Source organism: Hippopotamus amphibius, chromosome 7 (assembly GCF_030028045.1).
Source record: "Hippopotamus amphibius kiboko isolate mHipAmp2 chromosome 7, mHipAmp2.hap2, whole genome shotgun sequence".
Classification (NCBI taxonomy): domain Eukaryota; kingdom Metazoa; phylum Chordata; class Mammalia; order Artiodactyla; family Hippopotamidae; genus Hippopotamus; species Hippopotamus amphibius.
In genome coordinates, this window is record NC_080192.1 from 144,392,828 (window position 1) to 144,406,246 (window position 13,419).

The window sequence follows — 13,419 nt, forward strand, 5'->3', positions numbered from 1 at the left end:
TTCACTAGGGAACGTGAGTGTACAGCTTTGATTGCTGATGGGTTGGGCTCTGACCCTCTTGAGGCAGGATAGAAGCAGGAGGGGAAGCTTTGCCTTGGCTGATATTTTGAGGTCAGGGTCAATGTGAGGGAATTGAGGTTCTGAGAGGAGAAAGTGCCATGCGGTCAAGATACTCTTGATTGCCCTGTGGCTGTGGGACGGATGGGAGATGCTGCTGTTGCAGTTTTCGGTCAGTAGGACAGACCTCACCTTGCCCTCCAGCACAGCCCTCCTCCCGTGGCTCCGCAGGGCGGTCCTATGCTGTTAGAACCTGAGGCAGAGGCTTTGGGCTTTGGGAGCATCCGCTTTCTCTCCTAGCGCCTTAACACAGTGCTGGGCGTGACTGGGACAGATTGATGCTTTGGCCAGACCCCCCGACCATCCCTCTCTGGAATTAGATTCAGAGGCCGTTTCTGTGGAAATGGGTCACGCTGTTGAATGGGTCAGTATTTGGCCTTCCCTCCCAGATACACCCGTTCCTTGGGGGTCCCTCCCTCCTAAACCCCCGCCTGGGGCTGGTGAGGACCCTGATGCTTCTGCCCCCGTGGCTCCCCCTTCTCTGCGCGCAGGTGACGCGGCGCCTCCCGGCTGTTGCCACACATGCTCCCTCTCTTTGTTTCAGCTCCAGTTCCCACCAGTCACAGTGCAATTTTCCCCCAGCTGCTCCAGACCCTCACCACGGGAAGATGCACAAGGGCTCCAGGAAAGTGATTATTGTGTTTTACAATCAGGTCAGTCATGTTTCAACACAGGTGCATTTAATGGACGAGAGCCACATGCTCTGAAAGTGAACCAGACCGTCCCTTTTGATCTGAAATGAACCAACCATGCTTCTAGATGTGGCCAGTAAGGCTCTGCGGAGCTAATTACTGAATGGCATGGCTTCGTTCTGGAAGGTGAGCAACGTGGGCTGGTGGGGTGCGAAGGAAGGCAGGTCATAGCCTGTAAACAGGACCCAGTTGTAGCAATGACCTCAAAGGACTATATTCAACACGCTGAGTCCAAAGGGTGAGGTATGGTCACGGTAGTCATGGTATTCAAGGGGAACCAAATCATAAGTGGGCACACAGCCAAGGAGCCCAGGTGACAGGTGGACCCTGAATTGTCCTTAGCATCCAGCTCAGGATGTAGCTCACAGTTGTCAGGCAATAAATCTGAGACTCAAGGAGCAGTAAGCAGATCCCAGCCCCGTCGGGGAAAGTTTGACAAGTGCTAGGCAGGGCAACAGAGGCTCCGTCAAAGAACCTTGGGATCAGGCAAGTACTGAAGTGCTAGGTGTGCACACTGAGGTAAAGTCCAGGAGAAAGCCTGGGTAGGTGGGGGGGACCCAGAGGAAGGTTTAGACTCAGTGAGCAGTGGGTCATCAAGTTTCCCCTCAGCCACACCAGATAATAGGCATTGACACTGATTCCAGGGCCTCCCTCGGGTCAGACTAAGGTTTCTAATGCTCTACCTGATTGGTCAAGACTGGCTAAGTATAAGGTGTGCTGAGTCTACAGGTGGAAGGCATCGTTGATTACAGATTGCATGATCGGCTAAGGAAATTGAGAATTGACGTTTCCATGCTACCATTCTTCCTTAAAGTAGCCCAACCAGAATGGAAGAGGTGACACTGTTACAGCCTAAGGGTCTTGTTCTTTTTTGCTGTTTTCATCCCAAGCTTAATTGCAAGAGCTTCCCCACCACTAAATACCCCAATAGGTATCTTCACCTCATCTCTGAACACACAGTTGTCCTAGGGGATTGTGTGCAGGGGAGGTGTTCTCCTGGGTATTTAGACGGGAACTGAGTAAAGGCATGTGGCCCCTGGGGGTTTCTTCCATTTAGAGAACAGGCATTTCTGGAGTTGTCAATGCACAAACAATTTGCAGCAAAGTCCAAGTAACTTTGAAGTGTTAGTCATATATCATCTAGGACTGTGTGGTTGCCTGCAACAGAAACCTAAGAAATTGGTGTCTTAAACCCACAAGATTTAATTCTTTCATGACCAAGAAGCAGTCCAGGGTTGATATGGTGGTTCCTCAATGTCTTCAAGGAGGAGGTACCTGTAAACCATTGTTCTGCCATCTGTAAGTTGACTCCCCCATTCTCGTGGTCCAGAAAGCATATTCACACATGGGAGTTGGGATGGAGGAAGGAGAGAAGAGCTCCCCCTCCATCATAGGGTATAACCCCAAAGTAACCCAGAACACACGTTTTTGTCCCAGTAGCCACAGCTTAGTAACGTGACCACACTGCACTAAGAGAAAGACTGGGAAATAGGGAGTTTTAACTGGAACATACTGGTATCAGGCATTCCGCTTTTCCAAAGGCGGGAGAACAGGTGTTGTGTAGTCCTTCAGTGGGTTTCTGCCACAGCAACAATTTCCTGTATCAACAAGTTTGGAATTCTTTTCCAAGTCCACAGCAAAGACGGGATTCTACAGCCTTAAAACTGACATCGCTCTCAAGTGCTATGCTACAAGGAGCAAAACAAAGCAAAAAAATAAAAATGAAAAGAGCACAATAAACAACAGAATGGTAAATAAAAACCTGACATACAGTATCCCACAAAAATAGGAAATGTTTTCCTTCTAAACCTACACTCACCCACAAACACACCTCCTTCAAATTTAGTAGCATTAAACAAAAACAGAGTCGTGCTTTGCTGAGATTTTCAAGTCAATATGAAGCATGCCAGGATTCCAAAGAGGAGCAGGGGTACGTAAACAGCCTTGTGGGGTCAGCTCAACCCATCATCAACTGGGAATTCAGACCATTGCTATGCTGCTGAGAAAGGCTTCCTGGACTCTCGGCTGGGAGGGGAAGACCTAGGTCATGGGGAAGGCCAAGTGGTCCTCTTTGCTCTCTGCAACTTCATTCTGAAGCTGGACTGGCAGCTGGAGGGATGGAGTTCTGTCACACCTTAATGGGAATGGATGACAGAGTGGCTGTGAGGATGGTGTCATATGTGCGCTATCACTGGGGCCAGAGGTCTGGGAGATGGAGTGTGATGGGGCCATCTGTCACCCGAGGCAAAGATGTTCTCCAACCTGAGGCTGCGCAAGACACCTAGGTCTCCACCTGATGGTAGACAGCCTGTTTCTTTATTTAAAAGAAAAATAACCAGGGCTGCATGCCAGGGAGGAGGCACTGGCTCCCCACCATCAACAGCAGGAAAGCTCATTAGCTTAATCTTCAAGCACTTGCAATTGAAAACAAGGCAGCTTCAGAGAGAGCAGCTAAGGCCATGGCTCAGGGCTCCCCTCCTCTGCTCCTGGGATTCAGGAAAGCAGGGCAGAGGACCCTGCCCTTAGGACTGGCTCAGATGGCCCACTGCATCCCTGATCACTGGGGCTCAAGGAGCCTCCTCCCTCCTCTGAGTTCTGAGCTATGTTCTGAACTGGTGGTCTAACTGTTCAAACACCCTGCCTTACCCCATTTCAGTGACTTTATGTGCATATTACAACTGCATTATTCAAACGTGAGCTTATTTATAGTTCTTCGTAAATCCTGCAGAACTGGAGTGTATTTGGCATGTAGTAGTTGTTTGCTTCAGAGAGTTGTGTGAGAAGTTGAATGAACCATTACGTTTGATACCTGCCTTCTTCAATCCAAGTCTACAAAAAATCTTTTGAAGATGTACCTCCTGCTGCCCAGGAAGAACGTGCTCTCGGCAGCAGCTGTGGTGAACCACAGGCCAGCTGTGGTTGGAAGTGTCCTGAAACCCCACCCAGGCGTCTCCCTTAGTCTTTGAGATGAGCTCGCTGTTGGATTAAAGTGGGGATAAAGAGCCCCCAGCACTGAATATAAGTTGATACTGGCATATTCCTGAAGTTTCTTTAGCCTTCCAGAACCTGCCTCATCCATGCACGACCCTAATTAATTTAACCAGTAAAGCTTCAACCATTTCTGATATTATCATAATGGTGGAACTGCAGTTCATTTGAGAAACGCAGAAGAAATTAGGGGAAGGGGCAGCTGCCATCATGATATATCAGAAAAGATGATGATGAAACACGTGATCGTCTCAGAAGATTTCAGTGGGATGCTTCTTTGCTGTGGGATTGACAGCATGGTAGCCCAAGTTTCTGTCTGACACAGATGGCCAGCTTGAAATGAAACATCAGACTGGCAAGAGTTCATCTTTCTGTTCAGTGAAATTCTATTGCCGTGTGTCCAGGGAGATTTATGATTTCCTCGGACGGGCCAGCATGTTTACACCCTTCCATAATAAGATTCTCTAGAAGCAGCCAACAGTGTTTTAATGACGAACATACGGGCCAAGGGGCCCCTGAACGCTGAAGCTCCTCGGCCAGCAAGGACCGTCTGTCCTGTAGTTCGCTGTCCTGTAGTCTCTCTGCTCGGGGGACTCTTGTGAGTAAAGAGATGCTGGGGGCGGGGGACAAAGAGTCCGGATTTGCCGCCCTGGGTCTTCCCATCTGTCAGCAAATGCACTGGCCTCACACGACGCAGACTCGATGGAGGGGACTGGCTGAACGGGAGCAGTGACCAGGCACAGACTACAAAGCCAAACTTTGCCTGCTCTTGTGTGTGTTTTTCATTCTTCGGGGTGGGGCCAGATTTCTCTTTCTAAATGTGCATTAATTGGGGAGAGGAGTGGTTTGGGGGAGAAGATTTTGTAAAGATGAAATAATGACAACAAAATACACTAAAATCCCCCAATTATCTTTAACAGTAGGAATATGTGGAGATACTGCAAGGTCACAGAATAGAGAGAGAATTCTATTTTTCCCTAGAAGTCAGTATCAGGACTGGTGTGGAGACATAATAAGGAAGATCTCTTAATATAATAAAAATAATAATAATCACCTTTCTACAAGTGAAGTTTTAATGGGTTAACTACACAGCGTGCAAGGGTTCCCTGACTGCCAGATGCAGGGCCTCATAGAAGGCTTTTTTCATGTTACAGAACTAGTAAGGAGAGGACCTGGGATTTGAACTCCAGCTGTATGACCCCCAAATCTACAATCTCATGACTTTCCTACAGAGCCCAACGGAAGCATCTTTTGACCACAGGCTAGACCATCTTTTCCAGAGCCCTTTGTGCTATCACTTACCTAACAGAGAAGCAGCCAGAAGCTCTCTTCCTACATGACGTTGACTGTGATTATTTAATATGGATGTAGTGGGCGACTAGTGTTATCAAAGGCCTGATATAGAAGTGAGTGGTATGTGAAAATGCATAAGGAAGGCCCTTGACCTCAACGGAGCTGATCAACGTGGGAGAAACTGCAGAAAGCACCTGACCTGTGCCAAACATGGCACAGGGGTCTTCCCTACAGTCTGATTCAGTCTTCATAACACGTCCATGATGTAGATATCATTATCCATTTTAGATGTAAAGAAACTGAGACTGAAAACAAGTCACCAGAAGTTATAGGGTCACAACTCAAGAATGGAGCCCGGATTTGCAACTAGGACGTGAGCTTGGACTCCTACCTCTAGGCACACATAAGTCAAGAGAAGCAAAGAAGATGTGAGGAGGGGAAAAAACTCTGCTCAAAAACTATCTATGTTTGCCGGGAATCACGATAATGTGTTCCTTTGAGAAACTATCACGACATGACAAGGTCTGCTGCCGACTTTGAGGTGGACTTACCACTGTCATTCATATTTGTTCCCTAGAGCCTTGATAACTAATGACCTCTTGGCTTCCCCAAGGCCCCAGCAGCCAGGATGGACAACAGCTTCACCATCATGGCTGAGGCCTTGGAGCGTTAGTGTTGGCGTGATTTCCTTAGTCAGTTAAAAACACAGAGAAACCTTGTACACACGTTGATGCCTTAACTCAGTAAGCCTGCTCAGATGCGGTCACCCCAGACCCCAGGTAATCAATCATGTTTCGTGCTGAAGAAACAAAAAAGCAGGATTTTTTTCTTGTCTTCCTTTCTGTTGCCTCCTAGTTTCTCGAACTTCCAGTTATTCCGTGGGAGCCTCATCTCCACTTGGTTTTGAGGGTGACTCCAGCAGGGGAGGAGGGACAAGGAGATCCTGTTTCCCCGAGTCACTGCTGGTCCTTCCCGACCCGTCCTCCCTTGGTGCCCAGTGGCCATTCACGCACTTCCGGTGGCCACTCTCCCAGCTGCCCTGCCTCCCTCAGCCCGGCTGACAGCTGCATCTCTCCTGGTCCCATCACCCTCCTCCCACTGGGCCGTTGTTCTCCCTGCTCCTGCCATTAGGAACAGCACCACCTGCTGACCCAGCACCAGCGTCTCCAAAGCGAGATGCCACCTGGCCCTGTCCCCCCGCATCCTGATGCCTTTGCAGACCCATCAGACTGAGGGGCATTTCAACGTCTCAGGGCACCAGGTGCCAACTCAAACTGCACTCCTTATAGGATTGCTTTGCTCCAACGCAAACCTGTTCCTTTCAACCAGGCTGAGCCCTGGGCCCAGGGATTTAATGATCACCTGCTGAGTTTGCTTCTCTGGAGTACGAAGCGCTCTCATCAGCACCGTCCCTGGAAGCATGTCTGTGTGTGTGAGCTGAGAGGTGCGTCTAGCTGGCAGTGACGTCCCTTTGTGGAAAAGGCCAAGAGTTTGCTAGTACTGAATACTTCTAGGACGTGGCCTCTGGCCGGTGAGGACTTCTTCCTTGGGAGTCTGGGCAAAGGGACACTGGCCACCTTTCACATTTTAATAAGATGCGCGACTTCCACTGAATGTGTCAGGTTTTGGCAAAACTAGTAGGGTGCTTCTTGTTTGTTCAATCATTTAATTAAGCACATGTAATGATTTTTAGGAAATTGTCAAGATGGACCTAGCAGAACGGTTTTCTTTCACCGAAAGTAATGTAAAAACTTGACAAGGAGTAACCTTGGGATGAGTGCAGAAAACTTCCTGCGCGTGGAGCGTCTCTGAGCCTCTTCTCACCCTCCCCTTCCCCACAATGGTCTCCTCCCTGCTCCCAGACCCTCAAAATCCATGCCTACTGCTCAACCCTGGCCCGCCCACCTGAGGACCCTCTCCTGCACCCCCCACCCCCACAGGGCCGCCTTCCACACAGGTCCTAGAACCAGACATGACCTGGGCCTGGTCTCAGCTCCCACGCCGGCCAGCTGGCAACCTTGGGTGGACACGTGAGCTTCCCACCGCAGCTTTAGTCTGTGGAGTGGAAGGATTACTGCCCACGTCACAGTCCTCGGGTTCTTCTCGGGGATCCTTGAGGAAATAGTCCCCACGGTGCAGGAGTGACCGCCCCGTGTTTACCCGCTGGAGGGTCTCTGACATCTGCACACGTGATTTCATCTCATCCTCACCCCGAGCTCTGGAGGGGGACCCCACGTCTACCCAGGGCTTATCACGGAGTGAGGCCACGGGCTCCTCTCGACGGGGACTGCTCTGCGCTGTCAGTGTTATTAACACCTGTATGTTAATCACGCCTCCTCAGACAGACAGGAGCTCCTTCGGGGAGCCCGTCTTCCATCCTGTGCACCTCAGGAACCTCGGGTGTCCCCGCGCTCGATACCCAGCTACTGACTGACAGAGAGAAGGGGGCGTTCAGACGTGGGTCCGGAAAGGATGTGTCTGAGGCTCCATACAGAAGCCTCCTTATTGGGGCAGGCGTTCATCCTGGGGGGTCAGGACTGCTGGCCTCCCGCCCTCTCTCCCGGAACTAGCCCTTCAATCTTAGCAAAGGCAGGTGGCCTGTCGGACACAGTCCTCTCCTTTCTCAGAAGGGACGAGACTAGCAGCCCTCGGGTTGTGTTGGTGACGTAAGTAAGGGAGAGCCTCTGGGGCACCCCCCCCCCACACATGAGCCCTGTGTGCCGAGTCAGGGAAAACTCCCCTTACTCAATCCTCCCAACTTTGTGAAGCCTTGTTTTGCCCATGAGGAAGCTCATGATGAGAGGGGAGAAGACAGTTTGCTTTATCACTGTGAAACATGTATAAGGCTTTCTCTATCATTCAACTACTGACTCCATCAGCAAAAAAGACCTCGGTTTCCACATCTGCGTCCTTTCTGACACCCATCACGGTGTTTAGCTCCTAGGAGTCACATCAGTAGTTTAACCAATCAAAACATAATAAATAAAAATAAAAGAACAGAGACGTCCCTGGTGGCCCGGTGGTTAAGAATCCGTCTGCCAATGCAGGGGACACGTGTCAGATCCCTGGGCCGGGAAGATCCCACAGGCCGTGGAGCAACTAAGCCCGTGTGCCACAACTACTGAGCCCGTGTGCTGCAACTACTGAAGCCCTCGTGCCTAGAGTGCGAGCTCCACAACAAGAGAAACCACCACAATGAGAAGCCTGCACATCGCAATGAAAGTAGCCCCCGAAAGTAGCCCCCGTAAGCAACAAACACCCAACACAGCCAAAAAATAAACAAATAAATAAATAAATTTTAAAAATAAAAATAAAAGAACAGCAGCCACAATGAATTGATTAACGATCCTTTAGCACATTTCAGGCTCCATGCTGGACATAAGAAATTGAAAAAAATATGTCCTGTGTGGTTAAGGAGATCAAAATACAGTAGTTAAAAGTGTTTTACATCAATTATCTCTGTTTGGGGATTCAGATTTAAATATTTTGAATCTTTTAGCAATGCAAAATATATACATGTAATACGTATATGCATATAGATATACATAAACATACACATATATATACATACATGGGTATTACCTCATGATAACACCAAACCCAGCAGAGAACAGGCATTTCCATTTTGGTTTCTCTTTTGCCCTTTGCATTTTAGAAGGTATTGATATAAAAACAACAAACTACAATAGTTTAATTCCATCATATAAATCACTTTTAAACGTGCTTCCTTTGCAGGAACGTTGCTTGTTTACACACTGAGGCATATCAGGGATGGTCTTATCCAGTCTGACCAGCTGTTGAGTACATTTTCAGGGCGGCTAAATGCACTGATGACACTGGCTTTCAAGGATAAATGAAAAGGGATGTTGCTGCCCTTCTCTGCCTTTTTAAGGCAACAAAGAAATATGTGTAAGAGCTCATTTTATCTTAAGTCCTAGAGCAACCATCCCACCACAGAAGCAGTGGTTTTAGTCAAAGGGACCTGGCGTTTCCATCAGTAATGATACTTCACCCACCTCCCCGTGCCTCCTCTCACCTGAGCAGGTCCGCTTGTCAAGAGCATTCAGCTAGTATCAGATCCAACAAACACATGCTGATTCCAAGACTTTCAGAAAGTCATTGTTTAAATAAAAGCTTAGTTTTAAAGGTTTACTTAAAGCCATAGTTTCATCTTTTAGTTAAAATTAGTGACTTTGTGAATGCTGTTTTTCAGAAACTCTTCACCACCTATTCTGGCATGATGAGACCCTCTCATGAGAGAATAAGGAATCTTGTAAGGAGTCCGTTTTGTTCTCAAATGGAAAACACGTTGACTACATTTACAGCACAGAACAAAGAAGCAAAAAAAAAAATTCTCAGTTCAGGCAATGACATTCTCCTACATAGAATTCTGTGTTTAAATATTACCTATTCATCAAAGACTAGTTTATTTTAAGACGAATTCACTCTTTGCTCTATATTAGAGGCTGAGATAATACGTTAATAAATACAAGATAATTGACAAATACTTCATGAGAGGACCGCAACCACCAACTTGTTTTCCAAAGCAGAAAACAGAGCTTATATCATTTTATTTTTGTGATGCTATCTTAATTTTTGAGGGGGGAAGGTTAAATTATTCTGAAAGCTATGAACCATCTACATATTTATTCTTTTTAAAGGTTCTGTGGTGTGTTAGCATCTGTATTGCCAGAAAACAAAATTTTCTTCAAAGTTATTCTTGGGCAGGCCTGGGACTCAACCCATATGTCGCACAGTTAGTTGCAGCTCAAGGCTTTAATTTATGTGACTTGTTCCAAACTTGCCTGCAATGGAATTTGGTTCGGTGAATGTGTGGCGCCACCTATCGGTGGTCCCTCAGAATTTCACGTCCCTTTATCAAAAGACAACGTTTCACAAAAATTGCTTCTTGAGGACCTTCAAGATTTCAGAGCGTGTAGGTGAAAATAAAGGAATTATTATTTTGAGTGAATTATTTTCTATGAAATAAGTGAAAAGGCATCATCCTTCCACTTGAGTCCTTGGGTTGGGTGATGTAGTACAAAAAGACAAAGCTGTATTTTCTCATCAGCTCTAGCTTTCTCTTAAAATACTTCCCTTGGCTTTTCTTCCTGAGCCATCTCTCAGGGAAATCAGATCCATGTCTGGGCACCAGCTCTTAGGAAACGAAGAAAAGCGTGTCGGCCCAACAGCAAATCATAACCTCACACAACGCTGAGTGGGGTGCCCTTTTCTTCCTCCCGCCATTACCTGGAGGTACAGACTATTTAGAGACGAAATCGGAGAGAAAGCCCAGGGAGAACGTCATGGTGCGTTATCCCCATGTGATAAAGGTCTTTCAGAAAACACAGCTTGTGACAGCCCTAGAATTTCATCTTTTCCTCCTAACTCCCTACTTACAAAGTAACCAGGGGCACCACAGCAGAAAAGCTTGGAGTCTTGTCCCCTTCCTGAAAATCAGGGGGAAATCAACAAAAGCAAAAATGCTGTTCCTATGGGTATTAAATACCCCAATTCATACGTTCCTTTGCGTCTCCACAACAAAAATCACGGGGCTTGGATGAGAGCCGGAACTGACTTGTACTATTTCTGTTACTCCGTCGACCCAAACGATAGCCACTGCTTCCTTTTTCCATCTTCACTGTAACAAAGAACGGTTGGGCAGCTCTTGATGGTGAAGCACAGCAGTCAGCTACCTTGTAAATTAGAAGCTGTGGTTGTAAAAACGGATTTGTATATCACCGGGAGTGGAGAGTGTGTCTGCCTTGTAAATTTAATTAAACAGCAGGTGCAAAAATCAGGTCATACGGCTTTGATGTGCCCCGTGCGAGGATGACAACAGACACTGATTCTAATAGGAAGACATTTGCATACATTTGCATTGGGTAGCAGAGAGCGCTGCGGCTCTCACCCACCTTCATATTCAATTTCTAGGAAGTTGAATAAGATTTGAATGAACGCTTTCGATTTAGACGTTGCAGAGAAACACAAGGAAGGTTTTAGCACGGAAACAGACCCTGTGGACTGAAGGCTAAGATTTCCTGATGCATGCTTTTGAAATGCAACTGGCCGTACTGGAAACTGGAGTACACCTAGAAACGGAAGAAAACAGAAGGAGCAGAAGAGAGTACAAAAATATATTCTATTTCTATTTTTTAAGCTTTCACAGATAGTGTAATACTGATTAACTCTTCCTTCTTGGGCATCTATCCAGGAGGGGGTCACAAAATTCTCCGTGCTCCCCTCGTCAGTGCCCTGAAGAAGGATGGAAAAAAAGACTTTCCACATACAGCGACCAGCATGTTAGATACATTATTAAAATAATGCATTTTCCTGACTTATTGGGTAGACCATACCTTTGATAACAGCAAACCAGAATGTTTAGTATAAACACCATCTTTCCGCTCCCTGTCACTGCTTGCTCAGGTATTAGAACATAGTAAATAAACAATCACTGCCAGAAGCCAGCATTATCTTTAAGGTGGCACAGGAAAGTCTACACAGGTACAGAGGTACAGTACACTAGCACGGAGCGAAGAGGTCCAGGAGAATTCACCTGGGAGAACCTGACACTCACCACTCCCCCTCCTGTCTCAGTTTTATTCAAACCTTTCTTCCTCCATCTCCTTACACGTCCTCAGTGTACGGAGCTTCACATCTGAGACTGCCTGGTTGATTCTCATCTTTCGGATCCCCTTTCTTCTCCTGATTAGAGGTAATGTTACCCCAGGCACAGCACACTTGTGTATTAACTGGGAATTCTACCCCTTTTGTGGACGTTATGATATGACATCAGGCGAAAGATGTAACTTCGAGTTTCCAACAATTTCTTTTTACTATTATTTATTGAAACCAAATCCTGTCATGCTGTATATTTGAGATACTTCAGAAGAGTCAGCTGTTAACTGAAAAATTATTTAGTTGTGACATCATGTAATTTATTCTTTGTTCTAATTAAGCTGCTAATAATTCATCAATGTGGTAAAATACTTTATAGGAAGCAGGAAATCATGTACTCTTATATTTAAGTGCGTTTTCCAGACGCTGGCCCTGCTGCAGTCTAATTGCTAATTGAACTGCTCACCCTCCCGGCGGTGTGGCAAACTCCACGAGGGCAGGAACGGATCCATTTTGTCACCACAGTGTCCTTAGCATTTACTCCAGTGTCTGGCATCTGGTAGGAGCTGATGAATAAGGATAAATGAGATTGTGAGAAAACAGATGAAGAACAAGTGCAGATGTCTAGCCTGGGGGTAGACAGCATACACCAGGCGCTAAGAAAAGGACAAAAGCAAATGCACGTGGTCCCAGCTCGTGAGAGGTAGGTGTTCTGAGAGCACGTGGCGGGACTGTCCCTGGGCTCGTGATTCTGGAGCCTGGTGTTTGAGGAGGTAAGAACCTTTGCTATGATGCCCGCTGCACCAGCAGGTACTGAGAAATAGTTGAGAAATGGAATGTTTCCTGCTATGTCAGTAAACAAAGGATGCCACAGTCATCAGCGATTGCAGCCACCTCCGAAGGTGAGCTGCTGAGCCCTGGGGGAACTCAGGAAGGAAAAGAACACCTGCCACCTAGCAGCCATCAGACTGCCACCACTCCCCATGGTGAGCCCAGAGGAAACTCAGAATATAACACTGGATACAGGCCCCAGATAGCTAAGCTGCGTATCAAAGGAAAGAGCTCAGTGAGCCCGGACTCTTGCATCTCCCCATACACAGAAAAGCGCTAAATTCCTGAACTGTAGGTTTATAGTTTTCTTTTCTTAGCAATAATCTTTTGTTCCTACTACCTGCCTTTTGTTGTAAAACTCCTATATACCCTAGCTCCCCCCTCGCCTCCCTGGAGCAGTTCTCTCAGGGTTATTTGAAATGCTGCCTCCCAGGCTCGAAGTTCTCAGTATGTCAGCTGCTGAGTAAAACGTAACTCTCAACTTCTGGGTTGTGAATATTTTTCAGTTGAGGTAGTGACTGCTGGGTATAAAACCCAATAGCTGCTAAACGCTTAGTAGCCTTATAGAATTAGCTAAGTAAACTGAACGTGGCTGATTCCAGAAGTACTATCTTATCGCTTTGTTTTTCAAAAACAAAGGATTCTAAAGAAAAACACAGAACTTCTCAGCCAGCACACAGTGTAGCTCAAATGGATCGCAAGCGGGTCAATGGACTGACCTCCGCGGTCTTCAAGAGGCCACCTGGGGCACAAGTTGGTAAGAACCCCCAGCTGGTGCCCTCCCCCATGAAAAGCCACCTCCTTCCATTGCAGAAGGCGAGGCACATATTATCTTCTGAGTCTATCATGACCCATGAACAAGAATGAGAAGCCCTGGAAT